At 42.6% G+C, this 22625-nt stretch overlaps 1 protein-coding gene across 5 annotated transcripts in view; it reads left to right on the top strand.

Moving 5' to 3' along the window:
- Positions 1-8122: 8122 nt before the first annotated feature.
- Positions 8123-22625, top strand: part of TCF20 (transcription factor 20) — a 173964-nt gene continuing 159461 nt past the window's right edge. For 2 of the 5 annotated variants that reach the window (XM_090042714.1, XM_090042708.1), the window contains exons 1-2: positions 8123-8439; positions 15835-15899. The gene's annotated coding sequence lies outside the window, so the exon portion shown is untranslated. Of the gene's footprint in view, positions 8440-13274; positions 13389-15834; positions 15900-22625 lie in introns of those variants that run through there. The other 3 variants (XM_090042715.1, XM_090042711.1, XM_090042712.1) reach the window with 3 other exon arrangements.

Genomic DNA, 22625 nt, shown 5'->3' with positions numbered 1-22625 from the left:
GTCATAGACCAGCATAATTCCTTCCTCCTACATTGTAGTGGTAAAATAGTAGGTAAAAGCTAAAGAGTAGAGACACAGTGAAAGGCTCTGATCCTTTAAAGTAGTCATAGGCAAAATTCAACAGAGAAAAATGGAAGATCTTTGCATTAGGGGGCCTGATACAAGGCTAAATGAAGTCACTGGAAGTCTTTTAAATATATTGTAGTGGGTCTTAGCTTGCCCCATTGAGAGCAGAGATTGTACAAGAAATGAGAGATCTCCTTGTAGATGCATAGATATGGGTCTAAAATACTGCCTTAGCATGGCCCAGGCAATGCAGAGCTGGAGCTTGTGAAAGTGGAAGGTGTAAACCAGAAGAACATGAGGGGTGTTTTTTAAGACACAGAAGTTTTCCGAGGAGATATTAAAAAAATATCTCCAGTCAAGGCAGAAAAGATTTATGAAGATCATTTAAATAACATTAGTGTAACTGATGTGTCTCAGAGACTTAACAAAAACAGTAACCAGTTGGTCTGTCTTAGCTGTCTAGCCCATGAGGGTGAGTGCAGGGAATTAGTATTATTTGCCTATATTCCATCAGATGAAATTAGATAGTTTTTAGTATGCGCCAAACATTTCAGATGAATGGAATAAAGAAACATTTCCATTGGCCTCTTGGAATCTGTTTCTTGTTGGCTTGTTGTGCCTATTCCACATACATTTTTGCTTTAAATTACTTTTTTTTTTAATGTATGTCTGGGGGCTGTGGGTTATAGCTGTGATCTTTCCCTCAGCCCCTGCACTCCTATATACTCAGACTTGCTCAATTACAAGAAATTAGACTTACGGACATTTTGGGAATAAGGGTCTTTGTGCCTGCAGCATTGCACAGAGGGAGAATCTGCTGTTATATAGTAAGCACTGGCTGCAGTTGGAGATGCTCTATCCATCCTCTTCATAAAGGAAGAATGGTTTTGCCCTGAATGAGCACCAGTCATGTGGGGTGATTACAATCCTTTCCTGGAACAATCACAAGCAAGCCATATGTCCTGAAGCACATAGTTTGATCACTCTTATTCTCATTGTCATGCCAGAACTGCAACAGTTGTTGAGAGTGATGAAATTATCTAGCCTCTTTTTAAAGACAGCTTATTTCAGTGATCTCCTGCAGTGAATTCTGCACTGATTGGCAGAGACTGGGTACATTCTGGTATTTTGTTCTGTTTTTGTGACATCTGAATCCTTTTACTGAACCATCTTTTAATAAGTATTGTGTTTTGCCTTCTACTTGTAAACAAGAAACACCTGTAACCTCAGTCAACTAGAAGGTCCAAGGTGGTGTGTATTTTTTCCTTAATTTTCTTCTATTTAGTATTATGATTATTAATCATCTGTTTGACAGTAGCATCTCTAGGGACTTAAGTCAGCACTGTGGTTTTCCTCTGCTAGGTGCTCTGGCTGCCAATATCCAAATGACACAGTGATATTTATTTATAGATGCATTTAGCCACTTAACCTCTATCCTGTAAGGATTCATCAGCTTCTCTGAGGAGATGGGAATTGAAGACAGTGGTCAGGGAGTGCCCAACCCCTTGCAAGTCAAGGGCCATTGATCAGAAATTGTCTTAAATTGTGGTAGAAATTAGGCGCAGTGACTCATGGCTCCAGACTTGGAGCATCTTGAAAAACCACCAAGAGGCTGAACCTAATGCAGTGAGTGGAAATCAGACTTTGTGAGTTTTACCCACTGTTATGAGCTCCTTCCACTGCAGTAGCTGCAGTAGCTCGGGCATGGTAGGATCTTTGTAGTGGTTTGATAGCCAAGACTTGCCTGTCTTGGGGGGCGTAACACTGAGTCAGCACGTGCTAAATGAAAAAGAAGGGGATCAGAAAAAGGCAAGTGAGTACCCTTTTGCCCTACTGACCTCCAAACTGACCTCCCTTAAATATGATGGGAATTGCCTGAGTTTGAGAGCTTCCGTTACTCTGCTTTTCTTTTAGCTTGGACCGATGACTGAATGGGACATACTGACCACTCCTGCCTTTCATTTGAAGAGGGCAAAGGCTGAGCTGGGAGCCCTGCAGGCTTTTGCCATCAGTATTCACCAGAGTGCATCCATGCCACCTTCCTGTGCCAGGCTCAAGACTCTCTATCCCTTGTGCCTTGTGTTTTCACAAGGCCAGTTTGTTTATCCAGCTCTTCACTGCCCAGTGACCGGACCCTCAGAGAAAGGGATTTAGGGAAGGTGGCAGCTCAAACCAGCAGATGGTGCCCTTGGTTCTCTTTGTGTGTCCTCTCAGTGCCCTCTGAGTGTCTGGCTCTCTCAGCCCTGCCTCACTATCTACAGTAGCAAAGCTGTGTTGGATAACCAGAAAACGGAGTCAACTTTTGTGGCTGGTAACTTCATTACCGTAAATAACAATTGGAGTGAGGACAATATTAGAAAGCTAACCAAACCCCATGCTTTGGCCTGCAAGAAAACAGCTGCCTGACAGAGCCAGGAAGGGATTCCCGCTTCCCATATGTGTACAGCACTGTATAGTTTCCCAGGGGCCGCATGTATGCAAGCTGTGAGTGGGAAAGGATGTAGGGTAGGTTCATCCAGATGCAGATATATGAAGTATTGACACCATTGTTCCTGCCAGCCACCGGTTACCTTGTTTTGACATTGCATTATCCAAACCATGATAAGGGTTGAGGAAAGGCAAGGGATTTTTTTCTTGCAAGTATCATTCAGATAGATTGGAGTTTGAAGTGCAAAACAAGCAGGATATTGGAGGCCAGTGAGAACTGCTACCCAGGTTCCCTCCTTTGGTTCTACAATCCTGCAGGGGCATGCTGGAAAGCAGGAGAGATGGTTTGGCTTAGATTTGGAGCTATTGGTGTGAGCCGGATACAGGAACGGAGAACTTCTTCCACGTGCTGGTTATAAAGTCTGCAGGAAAAAGACTTTCCAGTATGAGTGGTTCTTCTGTTTGGGCCTGGCAAGAAAGTGACAGAAGATAAAGTTACTACCCCTTTTGATCTTTGTAGTGGTTTGATAGCCAAGACTTGCCTCTCTTGGGGGGCGTAGCACTGAGTCAGCATGTGCTAAATGAAAAAGAAGGGGATCAGAAAAAGGCAAGTGAGTACCCTTTTGCCCTACTGACCTCCAAACAGATATGAACCTTCGTTGTCCCCTGAGCAATATTTTGCCTTTCTAAGGCACTGTTATAAAAACAAATTTGGGACTGGGGCCAATATCTCTATTTGTTAGAGAATGGCTCACTATTATGCATTTCACTAATGAAATGCAGATTATTATTAATAAGTAATATTTTCCCCAGTGCCTTTCATAATCCCAGAGTGTATGGCAGACTTTATTAACTGTATATCTGCAGGACTCAGATCACAAGCTACTGAAATGCTGCCGCCTCTGGGGTGGAGTGTGATAGCTGTTTAACAATGCATGGAGTTGCTACACAACCATTTTCAACAGGAAGTGAAGAAATGCAAGTGGCAGTGCATGATGCAGGATGTAAAATTATATAACCTTTGTTATGCAGAAGTCAGCTTAGATGACCATAATGGTCCCATTTAACTAATGTCTATGAATCTAAGAGTGTTGTATCTAATTGGAATTCTAGGGGGATCTTTAGGGAGCTTGAACGTAATTATCTAAATTGGTACATGGCCAACAAAGCCTCTAACTTTTGCTAAAAGTTGCATCTTTTAATGTCCAAGAAGGGGCAGGGCCTCAGTTTTATGCTTCATTTGAAAGATCTTCCTGTTCAGGATTTTATAATGACCTCAGCACAATGAAGTGCTTCCATGTAAGATGGCATCTAGAAGCTCTCTGACACAGTGTGGGGGCCATTACTCAGTAACCTTGTAGAAGAATACCTCATACCCACAACAGCTTTCAGCCTGGGATTTTGAACAGTTTTACAAGGTCAGCTGTTATTGTTTCAGTCTCAGAAATGGGGAAACGTTGGACACAAGGCGGTTTAATGTATTTCCCAACATTGCATAGTGAGTTTGAGCTGACTGTGGGAAGAGAAGCCAGGTTGCCTAGTTTGCTTTCTTTTGCTGTAAGTGTTGAATCATGCTGTCTTCTGTTGGCTGGGAAGGAGGTATCACCTTCTCAAATGGCAGCATTAGTTCCTGCAGGACTTTAACATAACACAAACACAATATAATGTGGATATACACACCAATATATGAAGCAGAGATGGCTCAGCAATTTATCACAGAGCTAATTTACTACATGGTTCTTCAATTCATAATGTAACATAACATAACATACAGAAGGTAGTCGAAGCTCTGAGTCAGATAAATCTGAGTCAATAGATAAACCCCTGAAAAAGTTTGAGGTTTCAGTCTTAACATTTTTGTGAACAGAAGAGCTAGTTAGCCTTAGTTAGCTTTAGGGAGGGTTATACTTTCAGGTAAGCCACATACTTCTGGCAGGTGCAAAAATAGTGTCAGTTAAAACAAGAATTATAAAATTATTCCAGAACTTTTGTAGCATGGGTTATTTTTCTATAACACATGTGCCATATAAAGAGTAAACAACGATACGGTATAGTCTTATTATCACTTGTTTGGGATGAATAAACCACACCGTGATGCATTATTTCTCCTGCATTATAGAGAAGTTGAACTATTTCATGATGTGATGTGGTACAAATGTATAATCAGTATAAACTCATATTAGCTTGATTACTTTTATTTTAAATATTTATTTTGATAATCTCCCATTAGATATAGAATAATAAATCTTCAGAATTTGCTTCAAATTCCTGTCTCTGGATGTAAACATTTTTTTTTGTAAGAGGTAAGTGTGGTTCAAATACTAGGCCTAGGCAAGGATTTGTATTGCACAAGCTGTGAATTCCAAGTGGACATCACAGCAACAAGAATAAAAGGTTGAGGAAGGGGTGCCCACTCCATCTTTGCTATTCCTATTATCTGATGTGACTTTTCGGGGGAATTTAAATGGTAAAAGCATTCTGGGATACTTTGTGGGGACAGCCTCCTTCCTCCTAGACCTGGGGTACTTTGCCTTATTTATGTCATACACTTTGAAATAAGCATGGTGTGTAAACTGATGACCTTGTACTCTGTGTGCACATTATGTATGCTCTGCATGGTTGCATGGGATACTCATCCTGGCCAGTGCCATTGCAATTACAGGAAGATGAAGGCTAAGTCCAGATTGCACAGTACTGGAATCATATGGTTCCTTTAGACAGAAGGAAGAGAAAAACTGGTTCTCCAGTCACAGACAGGGGAAAACCTACAGCCCAAACCCCTCCCTCTGGTCAATGCGGGATTGTTCTTAAAAGTTTTCTCCGGTGATTTGCTCAATCCAATTTTAAATGACTCAAGTGATGGGGGATCCCCAGGGATATTATTTTGCAACCAAATAATGTTTCCTTTGCTTAATTTCATCCTCTCTTAATTATACTCCCTCAGACAACTCAAAACATCTTTTTTCTCTCCCTGGTGTCTTTGTGCCCTGGAAGTGTTTATCCCCAGCTCCCATGATCCTCCTCTTTGTTGTTGTTTGCACAAAGTACACATTGAGGCTTCCTGTGTAACATAATCACTGCCAGCCCTTTTATTGTTTGATGTCATTGTTCTTTTTAATTCCCCTTTGCACTGTCAATGTCTTGCTGGTACTAAGTTGTCCAGAACTAAACATGTCCTCAAACCACGGTCTCACCAGTGTTGTAAAAAACAGGACAATTGCCTATCTCTGCAAAGAGTCCTCTGCATTTACAGCCCACAATTAAATTAGCTCGATTTTGCTGCCATATAATATTGTAAAAAAACATATTAAATCTGCTGTCTGCTTTTTCCCTGGGGTCTTTGGCATTCCTGTTTTCAATACTGAAGCCCACATGATTCTTCTCCATTGCCTGTCTCATCTTTCAGTGGCTCATATGTTGTACCTACCATCCTTTCAGACAAATAGGAGTGGATAGGAAGGACTCCTCTTTGCAGTCCATCTGTATCACTACTGACATATGAGCAAACTCTCTTTATTTTTTAAAAAATATTTTCTTATTTTCCTCTCCAAGCTGCCTTATTTCAATACAATTAAAACATATGCCTATTTTTTTATGTTCAAGTATTCCTGTTTATAACTTTTAAACTTTGGCTTGTGTGTTCTTAATCTGTAAGAAGCAGACAAGATTCTTTGGGTAAATCTGATATCTTTTATTAGACCAACTTAAATAGCTGGAAAAACACTCTTGCAAGCTTTCAGGTTTAAAAATCCTTTGTCAGGCTGAAGAGCCTGACACCAACTGCAGAGACATCCTCAGCCTGATTGAAGGGTTTTTAGACCCGAAAGCTTGCAAATGTTTTTTTCCAACTATTTAAGTTGGCATAATAAAAGATATCAGATTCAGTCAAAGAACCTTGTCTTCCTGTGTCTTTAGACCAACATGGCTACAACCTACACCCCTGTAATGTGTAGGTTGTGTAATGTGTAACAGGGCATTTGAGCCTCACATGGCATGGGTGAGGGGTTGAAGCAAATGCAGATTTTTTCCCCATGAAGTTTGTATCACAGCTGTCAGGAATGCAGATAAGTTCCTCTTGGTTGAGAATGACTGACTGACAGGAAGCCACATCAAAATGTCCCTTTGTGCAGGAGACAGAGCTTTCTGTGGGACTGCCTAAGACTGCAAAATGGTTTGGTTTCTTTTGTCATAAACAGAGGGACAATATGAACGTATAAAAAAGAAAACTATTACCACCAAACCAAAATAGTTCCCTGTATTTTTCCTTTGGGGAGAGAATGAGAGAGAAAGCGTATAGCACACGTGGCAGCTGTTAGTCATATTACTTAACATACTCCTGGAAGGTGTACGTTGCAACGGTCAGTGTAACAATCTATACAGAACAGAACAGTATTCAATAGGGTTCTGTAAATGAGAGAATCTGGCCAACTAGGGTAAAATGGCTAAGTCTTTAAAAGATAGAGGAAAGTGTTCTTATTTCTCCCATCTAGGTTTCACCATGATCATCTGTGATGATGTTTGATAAAGAAAAAAGGAGGCTGTTAATGTTGGTTTGCTACCAGTCCCAAATGGAATCCCTGTTACTGTGTTGTACATACATTCCAGAGGTGTTTGATTTTACAGTCTCTCTGGCAGAACGGGTTCCCCCAACCCCCCCAGCAGGGCTGAAACAGCAACAGAGAGACCTTCCCCATGGACTTCAGATTTATTTATTGATTTCTTGCTGCAACCAAAATAAAAGCAGACTAGCAAAATCTCTGCCCACATTCCCTTCCTGCAGTTGAATGTTTGTTAAATGCCACAAAAATATAAAAACAGCTGAGCTGTGTCTAGAAAATCCAGCACTTCTTTTCTAGACCAGTAGGCTCAATCAATTTCCTCCTGAAAGAAGCTTAACTTTTTTTCTGGGACTCTAGTTTCAGCTTGTCTTGGGTGCAGGTATGTACCCTTGAGTCTTCTTGGGTTACAGTCAGCTCAGGGAGGTGCCCCAAGAAGGAACTCTAGCCTGTTGGATTTAACTTTAACTCACCCCCAAAAACAGGATATGGCTTGGCTTAGTAATGTATCCTCTTCGGGATACAGACCCCATTGTGTCTGTGAGGCTTAGGAGATACTGATACACACCTTTCCATCCTCCCCGCCACCCCAAAAACAAAACCTCCCACAATCCTGATAATCACTTCCCAGTCTGATAGTAGACTGAAAGGACTTTTAAAACCTGGACACTTTTGCAGAGGAAGAGTGAACACTGGCACCCTCGGGCTGTACCAGGAAGGTGCTTATATTCGCCCAGATGCCAAGTACCCCTTAAAAACTTGTCCCTTTTCCCTTGGGCTGGAGAAAGCAGGAGCCTGCAGCAGGCTCTGCAGAATTGAAGGAAGGGGCCTCAGAGCTGGGGAAAGCATGATCCAGCCTGCAGCGTTCATACACATTTCAGCTCTGTAGAGGAAAACCAGCTTTCAGCTGCCAGCGAGGAGTCAGGCAGGGACCCCTCAACAAGAGCACAACATCCTCCTCCCAGGAAGGGGGAGGGGGAGGAAAGGAAAAGGGAGGATGCAAAGAAAAAAAATCAGACAAAATACACTCCTCCTCCTCCTCCTCCTCAAGGCATCACTACAAGATGCCAGAACCCTAATCAACACCAGGCTTCATCCTCCCAGTCCCAGCTGCCGTGAGAGCCCAGCCCTGCCAGCAGCTCCTCTCTGTCATCAGCCAGTCTGGCCTGACACATTGAGCCCAGGCTACTGAGTATTGTCCTAAAAGCAGAAAGAGAGAAAAAAGGAGAGAGAAAGAAAGAAATCACTCAATCAGTCACATGACTTGACAGGATTTGTGACCATTCCTTTCTGTTGCAACAAAGAGTTTTCAATACATATCCCAAGCCCCCCCCCTTCCCCCCAACACAAGGAAAGGAGCTAAGATGGGACAATAAGGAAGCCTTGCAAGGTAAGAGCCTTTCAGGGGGAGGTGTGCTGAGCTCAGACTACACCACTGTGCGCGGGGGAGGGAGGGGGAGGAAAGGGGCTTGCTTGCCCAGGGTAGGAAAACTCCCTGGTGCAGGGAAGAGGAGCTGTGCTGGTGTTTCCCTACTTCTTTATTTGATATGTTTGACTCCCCCCTCCCTCAGTAGCACATAGAAGGCATGTTTGTGTGCGTGTTGCCAACTCTTTGCGTTTGGAGAGAGAGGGAAGAGAGGTGTGCAAGCTCATTTCCTTGAAAATATAAGTAACTACAACCGTCCCCACAACCAGCTCGGCTTTGATGTTGTGCTGGAGGAAATGGGGTGCGCTGGGCTGGGAGCTATTGAAACCGTAGCTGTAAGAGCAAACAAGATCGATTGAGGGTGGGGGGTGGCTGGGAGGTGAGGCTATAAATAATTAAAGTAACTCAAGCACTTCAGATTAGGAAAAAAAAGATTTAAAAAAAATCAGGTCTTATTTTAGCATCTCTCGACAGGGAAGCTGCATTGATGCATATGTATTTGTTGGAAATAAATGGCTTGTAAAAGAATCAGCAGGTCTGGCTGGCTTTCTTTTTCTTTTTTTTTTTTTTTTGGCTTTGGATTTTTGGTGTGTGGTGTTTATTGCAGTTAAAAAAAAAAAAATCTCGACTGTAACCTGAGCTCTTCCCCTGCTCCCCACCCCAGAGAAAAGGGTTTGAAGAATGACTGTTTGTTGAAATGTATTATTGAAGGCAGGAGGAGGGAGGTGGTGGTGAGGGAATCTGTAGGTCTCACATTTCACATTCTTTAGCAACCTTCTCTTAAGTGTGAAGGACACACACACACACACGTTTTCAACAATCCAGGGCCCGGTGTAGTTGTCCCTTGGGAATTAATTTTTCTTCCCTCTTTCGGGTCCAAAGATTTGTCAGCACTTGTTTCTCCCCCCCCCACAATAAATTACAAAGTTGTTGGAGGGAAATGGAGGGGATGTGGGGGAGGTACTGTTGGTCTGTTTAATGGGAAGTTACTCATGGGCAATTCCTATTCAGCAAAAGGGGAAAACTGCCTGCTGAAAGCCCTGGATGAAATCTTTTCCTTTCCTTGATATTTTCCATATGTTTCACTCCTTCTCTTGCATGGATTCCTGTCAGTCATATGGCTACTGAGTGTCTCTGTTCAGCTGCCTTTAACCTCCATTTGGCACTTAAAATTTTGTTACGATCAGCAAATGGCTAAAGCTTTATAGTGGCGTTGCGCTTTGCTGCTGTTTTTTCTCTTCCCCTTTTTTTTGCTTTAATGAACCAAAACTAAACGCTGCTCTGAATTTTGGGAAGCGCCGTCCGGCAACACTGTTATCTTTTTAAAGCACTGTCTGGATTAAAACCGGGTCTCATCACTTCTGGCCATAGGATGCCCTCCCCTTGCCTACAGTGAGTCCCAAGTTGTTGACAAGATTGGTGTGTGTGACAAGTTCCCTGAGTGCAGCCTAACAGCATGTCGAAGGCTCACGACTGGACTTCCTTTGGGAATGCAGACAGCAGTGCGGTGTGATCCATTGTGATGTAAAAATAAACCAACAGAAACCCTTAAAAAAAAAAAAAAAAAAAGAGAGTTTTTTTTCTTTTCCCCTCTCAGCAGTGAGAGCAGTGCTGGGAGCTTGTGGTGGGGAGGCGGGGGGGAGGGGGATGTGTGAAGAAAGGTCATGCAGAGTTTGTGGGTGAGAGAAGGGATCCCTCAGGGGTCACAGAAGCTGGCTGGCAGTGAGGATGGGCTTGTGGGCAAGTTGTGAGTGCTGGTGAAGAAAAGGGTGTAGTTTGGGGTAGGGTGAAGGCCAGTGGAGAATGGTCGCAGCCTTATGGGAGTGGGTTTGGAGAGAGTATAAGTGAGGGCTGGGGGTTAAGTTCCCATAAAAATCCCAACTGCTCCGTCCCAGCTCTCAGCCTACGCTTTGCAGCACACCATGGACCCAGGCTGGCTTTGTGGTAACTGTGTGGCTTGTAAGCCACGCTGCTGTGGTACAAAAGTAACTGCCTCTGCTGCTAATACTGTTCTTGACACACCAAGCAGTCACCTTCCTGAGCCTTAATCAATTGGCCACATTACCCCAGTCTGTCCAGCTGGGAGTGTCCCTAGGAAGGAGCCTTTCTTGGGTGGTTACTTTGGCTCCTGGAATATTGGAAGCAGGAGAGAAAGAGGAAGCCTTGTTTCCCTTCCACAGGAAGATGTTGGTCTGATTTGGGTAAGGCTTAATCTTGCTTTTTAAAACCAAAATAGCATTAGGAGATAGGAAGGAGCAAGCTCCCCCTCCCCACTTCTTTGGGCTCCCATCACCTTCTGAGTGCAGGAAACAGCCTCGGGGTGTAGCCATTTTTACACTGGTGATGGGGGTAGGCTGTGGTTCAAGCAACAGGAAATTGCTTGCACACAAGGGGAAAGCAGTGGGAAGAGGGGAAACCGAGAGTGAATAGCACCTCCCTGGATGGCTTGTATCTCTTCACAGCAGGGTCAGAGATTGTTCAGTTTCCAAGCCTTCCCTGAGTCAGCTACCTCCCCAGAAGCATGTGTAGCTTAAAAAACCATGATCTTTTAGAAAAGTGAAACTGAGATGCTTTGTATTGGTCTCCTGGATGAAGTTTTAGTGTTCATGTTTTCCAGTTTATCTATGCAGCTAGGACTGTATTCAGTTTTTAAACAAATTAAACCTGATATGTTCATGCAGTTTGACTCCTGGTAAAAGATCAAATGTGGCAAAATGCAAGATAAAATTCTAGGCCTTGGCAATAATGATTTGAAGATTTGGCTTGTATTTTCACTTCCTTTCTCCAAACTTCTTGCACTTTCAGCCATCTGAAATCTGGTTTGGGGGGGGAGGGGAAGGGTGAGAGGCAAATTCACTCTGTGGCCAATTCAGTCTCTGTTGATTAGTACCAACTGTGACTCTGGCTTTTTGATGTGAGCAGCTGTGTCACTAGCGGCTTGACTGAGACTCTTAATTCCCTTCATGCAAGTCAGCGAACAACCATGAGAGACTAATGAGGATAGTTATTTTTTTTTTACTCTGCATAAAAGGTGGGGGGAAGTGGAGATCAGGGTCATCTCTGGAAAAAAGCAAAAACAAAAAATACAATTTTAGTATTTCCTTTTTTATTTGAAAAATAAATAAAGATCATGGCACACACTGGTTAATGGGGGGGGGGGGGTGGAAGGGGTGCGCAAAATGTGGCCCTGGGACCGGATGTCGCCTGCCAGGCTGTTCTGTCCAGCCCACAGGGCCCCTAAAAATTTAGAAAATTAACATTTATCTGCGCTGGGCTGCCTGTCATGCGGCCCTTGATGAGAAACTCAGTAAGCGGCCCTCTGCCCAAAATAATTGCCTGCTCCTTGGTTAATATTATGTCATGGGATACTGAGATGTCAGATATAACTTTTATTGTAAATTCTATGACAGATCTCTTGCCATACATTCAAACAAATCATAGTGGAGTTGCAGTCAAATGGGTTGGCTTGGCTAAAAAAGATTATAGAGAATTCTCTTGGTTGTCTGCAGTCCTTTTATAAAGCTCTGGCAACCTAAACATGGAGGCACCATCCTTAAGGATTTCCCCCAGTGCAGAGGCAGCTTTGGGTTGATATGGGCACTTTCTGCCATTCTTTTGTGCATGTGTTGGTGTTTAGGTATGCTGGTCCTGGATGGAGTTACCCACTGCTACCCATAGAAAATTTTTGGGCCCAGCACAAGTTCATAAGTTGAGCCCCCTCCCTGCTTGTCACCTGCATACCTCTTTCAAGCTACTGGATTTAGGATTGTTGCCATTTTTGTTCTGTTTCTGTATTTTCACCAAAAGTAACATGGCCTTATACTGGCTTGAATGTAAGAGAAAAAAATACTAAGTTTTATGTAAAAGCCATGTAAAAATTGGCCAGTCTGGGGCCCATTTAAATTCCCAGTTGTCCCGCACTTGTGGCGTCACTCCAAAGGATACTGTGTCTACTGTATCTGGCCTACTGGTTGTCTGTGGAAAAACCTGTAAAAGTCAGTTTGCCATGCAAGTGACAGTAGTGACAAACATCCACATTTGCTGATGACTGTCAGTCACTGCTGCCCTGGAGAGGATTGCAGGACACTGGTGATCTAGAGGTGAAAGTTTATGTATCCCACAAATAGATTTTACTTCAGAATTGCAAAGCTTGCGGTAATGTGTGGGAAGTTTGACTCTTCTTCAGTAACTGCAGATACCTGCCATCTCTAAACATCAGAAATAGCTACTTAGACAAAGTAGAGTCTTGATAGTTAAGTGGAAGGAAAACTAATTCTTTTTTGCCATGTTTTTGAAATAAAATATTTAATTCTGCATGTATTAGTCTGATAGTGATCTGTGATCTTAAGCAGTTTATTCATTTATGTAAAACAGCTTTACAGTTCACCTTTAAAACTGTTTCCACCATATGGCTAAATCATTTTCCTATGCCACTTTTTTTTTTTTTTACTAATTATCAAGCCCATTTGCTTTAAAATAGGTATTTTTAATTTCACAGTCTCGTCTGCTTCTCCTGCTTGATCTTGCCCTTGAGTCAGGAGGCTGAGTCCATGACATCACATTAATTCTCCATGGCAACAGGCAATGATTTACTTATTTCAATTTAATTAAAAATCATCTATCAAATTCCAGGCATCTTATATGTTCTTTATATTAAAAAAATCATTGGCTCAGTCTTCACAACAGACCTTCCATCCTCACAAATAAGTCTCCTCAGCCATTTGTATCCTTTTTCAATTCATCCCCTCTAGAAAAAACCTAGGAAAAGAGTGTCTTGTGGCATGAAGTTCAAGAAATCTGTGGTACTGGATTGGAGGTTAGAGCTTTGCCAGAAATGACAGACTGCCTGTTTAAACCAGCACGCTGTTAGGTGAAGCACTTCAGCTCATCTTTCTTCTTCTGCAGCCTTTGAGGTGGGTTCTTAGATAGCTAGGATGCAAGCCATTAGGGGCTTTGTAGGTCAGTGTGAACACCTTACACTTCACCTGGGAAAGGCAATGCAGATCATGGAACATGAGGGTCATGTGCTCTCTGCAGGAAGTCTTCCTTGTTAAGGCAGTTGCCTTCTGTATCAGTTGCAGCTTCTAAGCAGCCTTTAAGGTATAGTGCTGGATTATGACTGCTGCAGAACTGGGCAGCAAGAGAGGGCTCTCATGTGGGGAAAAAAACATCTGCAGTTGCTGCAGTGGAAATGCAGAAAATGGCCAGAGCTCGGGCAGTTAGCTGCAAGCATTCTCACGTGCATCTACTCCTGAGTGCCCATCTTTGAGGTTATGCAAGTTTGAGTTCATGATTCTTACAGTTTGTCTTGGAGTGATATCATATCTGAATGGAATTGGTACACTCTCTTTAAATAAGCCACCCAATGCTGGGTTAGGGTCCCTTGCGCATTTGAGTGCATAACCTGGCACAGCGGCTTTCAAGCTTTTTAGACTTGAGGACCCCTCATTGGACTTGAGGCCCCCCCCCTTATAATTTTTGTAAATTGAGTGACACCCAATTATAAAAGCTATTGTATGTACAGTATTACAGTGTGTACCCTCTTGTAGAGGGGGTGGGTATTGGGGTTAGGGAATCAGCCAGGCAGGGACAAGCCTGAACCTGTGCTTATCTTCTTATACCTCACTTATGTCCTTACACCTTGTGGCATGCTTCAAAGGATCTGGCAGCACCCCAAGGTACTGTGGCACCCTGACTGAGAGTCACTGACCTAGCACAATAGGGTCCTAATCCTGAATGGGTCCTCTGGGCCCTCTATGGTAGAAAAAATAATACTTTTGTGGTAGTGGGGGCCATGGAAACATAAAGGGAATAGCAGGCAGGCTTTGCTGAATAAGGGAGATAGAAAGTTAGGGGACCTCAGGAAGGAGAACCAGAAGGGTTAAGCAGAAGAAACTGGGGGATGGTGAATTTGCTAATACACTACCAGGCTTCAGAAACTGGTACTGACTTAGCAGAAAACTGGAGAGGACGGTATAGTAGCTAAGTCAAGAACAACCCTCCCATTCTTTTCTGTGGACAGTTTACAGAGCTTAACTCCTAGGCCAGTGGTTCCCAATCTATGGTCTGTGGACCTCTGGGGGTCTATAGACTATGTCTGGGCTGTCTGTAAAAGATGACCATAATCAATCAAAAGTACATGAATACCCACACTTACAATTCAGAGGGGTCCATGCATGAAAAAAAGGTTGAAAACCCAATATTGTCCTAGGCTCAGCTCTGTACCTAGACTCCTGGTGGCCCTGGGTTAACTTTTAGTATTGGGCCCCCCCTTTGCCAGAAATAATGATACTACTAATAAAAAAGTATCATTTTCAGACCCCCTTTCTGTCTGGGCCCTAGGCATCTGCCTGGTTCACCCATGCCTGTGTCTGGCACTGTCTAGGCCAAGTGAGTGTTGCTCTTTCTTTGTGTGTTATAGAAGTGGGCCCTGATTTCACTTGCCTTTCTAAACCATGTAGTTCAGACAGTCCTAAAATGTAGCCTGCAGGCCAAGAGTGGCCAGTGCCCCTTCAAAATAGCCCTTTGGGGCAAAACTTTGGAAATGCCTGAAGTAATCAATTTTCTGACTTACACAGTGTGAAGTAAGAGAAGTTGGCCCTTAAATTTTGTTAAAGTTCAGAGAGAAGTTACAGCCAGAAACATAATTGTGTAAAACTCCACCATTTTCCTCAATGGTGGTGCTCACTTTCCATGTTCAGAGTCAGAGGTACTGACTAAGAAATATGTTTTTTGTCCTGCTAGCCCTGCAGAGCCAATGAAGTGGTGAGGGAAGGAATTGGATTCCCTTCTGCCTTGCTCATCCTCATTGTGGGAGAATTATGAACAAAGTTCCCAGTTGCAGAATCTTTATTCTTGGTGGGGGGCTTGAACCAGAGAGACCCCAGATGAATTTGCAAGGCAAGCAGTTGAATAAATACCATTTTACTGGGAAACTGAGCAAATTTGACATGGAAGATGATTGAGAGAGAATCATGAAACCTCATAGTGCCACTTTTAGGTTTTTTTCCCAGGAGATTACTACATTTGAAGGGATACCTTTAAGAATTTCATGCTTAAATGGTAACACCCCTCATTCTTTATTACTAGCTGTATTAGTGTACATCTGTGATTTTTGCTCCCTAAGAGTTCATCTGCTCCTGTTGCTTGCTTCCACCTGGAATCGGGAATTCAGGTTAGTGACATCTGACTTAATTTCTGTACAGACAGTATCCTCCCCTATAAAATAGGGAAAGTACCCACAGGACATCTGTGAGGATAAATTCATTATCTGTAAATTGCCTTCAGTGAGAGAGAGCAAGATAAGGAAGGAAATATTGAAAATGAAGCATTGATTTCATATTTTGTTTTTCCAAACAGAATATTTTTCTCCATGAAGAGAGCTACCTTCTTTTCCTCAGCCTGTCATGTAGAAAGTTCATATGGTAAGAAATGTTTATCACCCTCAGCATGCTGAAATGTATTTTCAAATTTGTAACTAAAAGGGCATTTCTTAGCTCAGTGCTGCAGGCAACCATCTTGTTGAAAAGTGGTATCACATGACACTGATTTCAGGGTAGCTCACAAAGGTTAAAGAAGAGCCATGATCGTTATTAATTCCTGGGTCAGAAGGTATGGCTAGTTTGTATTCTCGTTCATCTTTCAAGGGACCGCTTCTGCTACTGTCACTTTTTAGCAACATGGCTGCCTCCAGCACCAGCTTCAGAAATGCCAGGAGTAATATAGAGCTTAACAATAGGCGTGCTTCCTTTGTGTTTTATTTTTGGTGGCAAATGTTTCTAACTGCAAACTTGGCAGGACTGATTAAAATTAAGTACAGATTTCCTTTTAAAATAGACCTTTTATTTTCTCTTCACTAGGAAATTAAGAGTGCGGCCTTGTGAACTAAGATGATATTAAACAACACTTTTTGTTCTGGGTAGACCCAGTTAATTCATGAGACTCCTCAAGGTTGTATGTTAACACAACCTAAGTTCTGCTGCTGTAGTTAATTATTGTTGATCTGGGGGAGAAATGCCTCAGCTTTTGGTGTTTTCCTGTAGGTCCTTTTTTGAGAACAAAGGCCTCTTTGGACTGGAACAGAGGTAGTCAGCCTTTTCCAGCTGTGGGTTGGAATGACCCACCATCAGAGGCAGATACTAAGACCTGGCTGCTGCTGCCACCTGCACACATGGCAGCAAAGGGACAGTGCCTGCAGCTGTGTCTGCGGACCACATCCAGCCTAAGGGCCATAGGTTGCCTACCCCTGGACTAGAAATCTGAACTGTTGGTGAGTGGACCATTGTGAGAGCACAGGTGTTGGAATCTGTGGTGGCTAGTATGGACACAGTGCAAGTGGGGTTATAGGTTGATAGGTGTTCTGCCCACCATTGACAGTTCTGCTGTTCTGTGCTGCCCCTGGCTACCTCTCCCTTACCTGAAACAGTAGTTTTTAAACATTTTTACAGGTCCTTTCAGTGCAGTGGAATTATGGGAGAAAGGAGTCAGTCTCCTGTAATTCCTCAGGGTGTATCTCATGCTACCTGGGACAACCATCATTTTCTGCTCTTTTCCTTAAAATGGAGGCCATGGTAGAAGCTTTGGCTATTGCTTTGTTCAGTAAAATTTCTGCCATAGTTTTTCAAAGGCAGTTGTGAAGCAAGCGTGTTGCCAAGCGGTTCAAAGAGTCAAGATGCAAGTCATACACCCCCAGTGCCTGGGGAGATGGCTGTGCACTATGTTTGCAGATGACAAACATCAGGTAATGTGGTACTTTTAGGTCCAAATTAACACCAGAAGGCATTTCTGTATCTGCCTGGTGAGATAACCCTGACATTGCAGTTCCACACTGCAGAGATGTGTTACCTTTGTCTTTGAAACACAAGCCGTGATTGTCCTGGGGAAATTGGCTGCCTGGATAATTGTTAGGTGCCAGTAGATGTTAGGGAAGTCCAAGCTGTGATGGAGGCTTGTGGTATGAATTTGGATTTTAATCTGTGGCAGACTGACAGAAACCATGTACCCATTATTTTTTCTTTCTTTGCCCAGGACTATATTAACACAAAAGGTGTTTCTGGGAGCGTGTATATGTGTGCAGGAAGGCTAAGCAAAGAGTGGAAAGTTTTAACTCCTGCCTCTTTAGGTGCCTATACACATGCAGCAAGACTGCTCTGATGTGCTGTAATTACAGTGCATTGGAGCAGACTCGGTTGAGTCTGCTAGAGCATGGCGATTACCATTATTCCAGCATCACATGTATCAGTGTCCTGACACTGAAAAATGATGATGGGGGCACTTTAACTAAAGCTTACTTGATGAGCTTTAGTTCGGGTGTCCCCACTGCCATTTTTCAGCGTGGGGACACTGATGCACATGATGCTTCAGGAGCTTTAATTAAAGCGGCTCTAAAAGTCACTTTAATTAAAGTGCCACATCCCTTCCTCCTGGAGCATGTGTATAAACACCCTTTGAGAGTACGCAAAAGAGAATTTATTCTCACTAAACAGCACTGACATTGATGTCCCTTTCTCATCCTGGATTGACCCAGCCTGTCTACATTAGCCCTGGAAATAATTGTATTCCTGATTATACAAACTCAAATTCGTTTGTAAATGTAGCAGGTGCACCGTGCTGGAAAGCATGTGCCTTTGGGAGGCTGCAATCAAGCAGGAGATATGTGCTGACCTGCAGCGACTGTTCTATGACTGATGTAGTAGTTGTCATACCTGCTGGCTGCATTTTGCATAAAGTCAAAGCAAAGATGATGTTGTCAAAGAACAGTGAAGTGCCAAGGCAGCTGAACTGGAATCAGCCTATGCACATCTGGCTAGACAAGTGGTCACACCTGAGGCTAGCAGAGGCCACGGTTGGCATGCTGCGCAAATTAGCAATGCTCTGTGCACCCACTTTCTAACTGGTGGTATGGAAATGGGTAGGAACAGTGAAGTGCATCTAACTTGGGATTTGTAGTATAGAATGATTCATTTCATGCAGTGATGCAGCTGTGTTTCTTTCAATGTATTAAACCTAAAATTCTCTTTTGTTTATATGGTGAGGAAGTTTATAGAAGAGTGGATTATTGTGGTCCTGTGCTTTTTTAGATGGCAGGATTACATGCTGGCTGGCTTTCCAATGGATTTGTGTTCTAATGATGAAGGAGTTAGTCAGGGGAGCAAACCAATGTATTGATATTTAATAATAGTATCACTGATGTGCAAAATACAAAGAGTCTTTGTTTTCAGGGATAAATTTTTTTGCATGCTGAGAAGCTTGCAAGCCAGCTGCAATACAGTACTATAAAAAATGACACATGTACCAGAGCAAAAGCAATATAGATCTTCTCATAGAAGAATGACCCAACAACCTCCTATCCTAGCCACTTCCTTTTCCATCCTCTTGAGCAATGTGTAGAACATCTGGAAAATGGTTGTGATGAAGCTGGAGGGGAGGGTGCTATCCAAGATCTGCTGTTGTCTTGAGGGATGTGATGGTTATTGGGTAGGCTGTATGTGGATCAGGGACCATTTATGGGGGGAAAACAGCACTTAAGTTTTCTTACACTTTTTGAATTAATACATCTCTCTGAAATTATCTGTCATCCTGTCATTCGTGAGGCAAGGATTTCTTAGGGTAATGTCTGTTATTGGACCAACAACATAGTTGGGATAGAGTTAGACAAGCTTTCAAATGCAAGACGTTCTTCTGACCAGAAGAAGAATGTCATGCATTTGAAAGCTTTTTTAACTCTATCCCAGCTATGCAGTTGGTCCAATAACAGACATCACCCTAAGAAATCCTTGCCTTGCATAATTCCTCTACAGTTATGGCTACAGCATTACATTATCACTCCTTTCATTCCTCATTGATTCCTGCATAACCCCCTTTCCAAGAGGTTTTTCACTCCAGTCTTTCACTGTTGATGCCTGTCAGGATACTCCTCAAACCACCACGCTGGTGTTGAATCTCTCTTCATGTCTATATATTTTCATGAGCAGGGGCTCCTTTGTATTCCCTGTTTCCTGGACTTCACCATTAAAGAGCTAGTCTTTCTGCCCTTCTTTCTGTTCTGGGACATTGGTACTCCAGAGTGGACACTGTAGTGAAAAATAAGAAATTATGGTCGATCATCTCTTACGGTACAAAGGAATGCAATAAAAGAAGCAATTTTAGTTCAGTTTTGAATTGCAGTGCTTACTTATTAGAAGCCATTTTGTCTTTGGTCTCAGAATGCAAAGGGCATACTTTAGAATTTATACAGAATACTATAATAATACGATTGGGCAGGGGTATTACTTACCTTTGCTGTTTATCCATTCAGGGTGAGAATGGGGGATTGGCGGGGGAGAGGGAAAAGTGTACATGATACTTGCTGCAAATAGTGACAAAGATGAATTATTAGAGATCCTAGGAACTATATCCCCTTGTGGAGGTTTCTAGCTAGGGAAAGACAAACTGCGTACTGGGAATGAGAGGAAAACCTGAAAAGTCCTTATTATGCTTATTTGCACAGATAGTATTGAAAACCCAGTTTGAAGAATGGCGCTCATGGGAGAGTATTTTGGTGAAGTGTGGGGAAGGAAATACCTGTTTTCCAAAAATTTGTTTCGAGAACTCAAGTACTTTGGTATATGAAAGGCTTTTGGATTCCGGTGACTGGGTAGAAACATGAACTAACATTGATACGTTTTGTTTGTCAATTTTATGCCATTTTCTCATGGTTTTCATTAGTTGAGCATCAATTTGATTCCAAAATATGCTTTGCTAAGCTTCAAAGGCCTTGGACAGAAAGTCAAATTGAATCTGATTAGTACTGCTTTTTAGGTATGAAACAGAAAGACAGACTGAAGTGTGAATGCAAGCAAATAACAGAAGGGAGCTGCCATGGCGTCTTGGTTTTGTACATGGGTTGACAAATATATTGTAACATTAATGCTTTGCCATGTTTATAATTTCTGGTGATAGAAGCTGTCTAATTTTACATTGTGGTTTCTGCATTGTCTACCAGTCGTAGTCTGACCACATGGGATAGGTTGGCCACCTGGTGTTCGTGCCCATATGAATGGTAACAGTAATTCCTGCAGCCCAAAGGGAGGTAGAAGGGATGCCAAGACTTGAAAATCCCAGTTCCGTTTCTGTTTATTTCTAAGGGTGAGATGAAGCAGCTGCTGCCCATGCATGTTGTGTTGGGAAAGAGGGAAAGACTGGCACTTCTGGATTTGTGTGAGTCTCTGTAGGGCCCTTTAAAAAAGTGACAGACTTAGGAACGTTCACAATGCTTTCACAAGCCTGTAAAATCAGTGCCTCTTTACACTAAGAGCTGGATACTTCCGACACACAGCTTTTTTGTCTTCCACTGAGTCTTCCTGCCATTACTTCTACTGTTGTTGCATTGAGATCCTGGGTATCTTTACCCCAGACTCCTGAAACAGGTCTGGCTCTTCACCCTCAGCTGGGTCTGCCTGCTGCAGGGAATTGCTGTTTTGCCCTTCTTTGGTATGCTGCCTTTATCAGCCCTGTGGCTTTTCCATGCTATGTAATTGCACTAGGTTGAAGGGCAGGTCTCAAAATGTGATTCAGTGCATGGTAACCCAAATATTTCCCTGCTATATTGTTTCTCTTATTTTCTCATAAGACCATTTGATGCTCTTAGTGATGCCCATTTCTGGCAGAAAGTGCTAGTCATTGTGAAAAGTGTGCATCTCAGCTCCAGGCTGCATACAGTGCTGTTTGAATAGGGAAGTTTCATTCAGCCAACTTGACATCTGTGCTGTGGAGTGCCAAAAACTGATCATCTAGGCAGTGTTTTATCAAGACTGGTAGTGGAAGATGTGCATTGTTGGATCGATGCCAGGCATCTTCATCCTCTCTGGGACCACCCTGATAGAAACTGACACCAATGGGGGACCCTAGGGTGAATTAGTTTTGCTGTAAGCAAGTCCAGTCCAAATGATTAATATTCTTTCTGCCTGCTGCTGAGGACACATTTGTGTGTAGATGCAAAGCATGGTAAGGAACCACATGCTGGTTCTTATACTGGATTTTACTGCTGTTGGAGTTTCAATGAAGGCAAAAAAATAATAACCATTTATGAAAATACCGTTTTTAAAGTAAAACAGATTTATTTTGGTTAAAAACATTTTAATAAAATAAAATGTGTGTATGCATGTTTTCATAGATTTTTAAGTCCAGTGAGGATTTTAGATCAGTTAGTCTGTCCATTTTATAACGCAGGTCATTTTATTTCAGACAGTTACACCTTCTATTGAGCCAAATAAATTGTGTCACTATAAAACCTTGTAACAGGCTTGAGCTGAAGTTTTTGGTAGTTTTTGGACTTTTTTTTCTCAGGAAGGATCCTGCTCCCTGCTCCCAGATTGCTGATTAGCGCTGAGGTAATCCAAAACCCTATCTCCTTGTCTCTGGCTCTAAGGATGATGCCTCTGGTATGGGGGTCCTTGGCTGAGTAGGTGTTGAAAACAGAAGCAGATCAGAGATTTGAGAGCTCCACTGAGGAGTATGAAGATCTCCAGCATTAATCCCATGCTTTAAAAAAATGCAGATAGCTCGTCCTCAGAAGAGGTTTCTCAGTCTGCTGCTGCTTCCATTTAGAGAATTTAATCCTTTTGCTTAAAGGTTCATACTTTCAGCACTGATGATTGAGGGCTCAAATCTTGCTGTCAGACCTAGTTAGGATCAGTTACAAATGCAGTCTGAGTATGAAACCATTGTTGCAAAGGAGCCTACAATTAAGATATACTGCAGCAGCACACCACCTCACTGGTCCAGTCTACTATGTCAGATGTATCCTCCTTGCACAGCATTAACTCCACATATAATATCATGTCAAATTCAGGGTCTTGCTTCTTATCTTCAAGGTGCTTAATGGTCCAGGCCTGGCATGCCTAGAAGATTGCCTAAAGCTCCATGGCAAGGATAGTGCTTGTTAACCCCATCTTGTCTTTTGTGCTTGGCAGCTGGTCCAAGACTGAACATGTCTCAAGATTCCAAGGGCTTCTTCCACTGTGATAGCAAGTTGTGAACTAAACCAATTTAATTACCTTAGTGCAAGTGTGTGTGTGTGTGTGTGGCTGCTCTTATTTCAGAATAAAAGTAGCCTAAAGTCAGTTTAGCTAAAGCTGGCTTTACTGCCAACCAAATTGGTGCAAAAGTCT

Source organism: Crocodylus siamensis, chromosome 4 (genome assembly GCF_052110815.1).
Source record: "Crocodylus siamensis isolate JL-2025a chromosome 4, ASM5211081v1, whole genome shotgun sequence".
Lineage (NCBI taxonomy): Eukaryota > Metazoa > Chordata > Crocodylia > Crocodylidae > Crocodylus > Crocodylus siamensis.
This window is presented reverse-complemented; position numbering and strand designations above follow the sequence as displayed.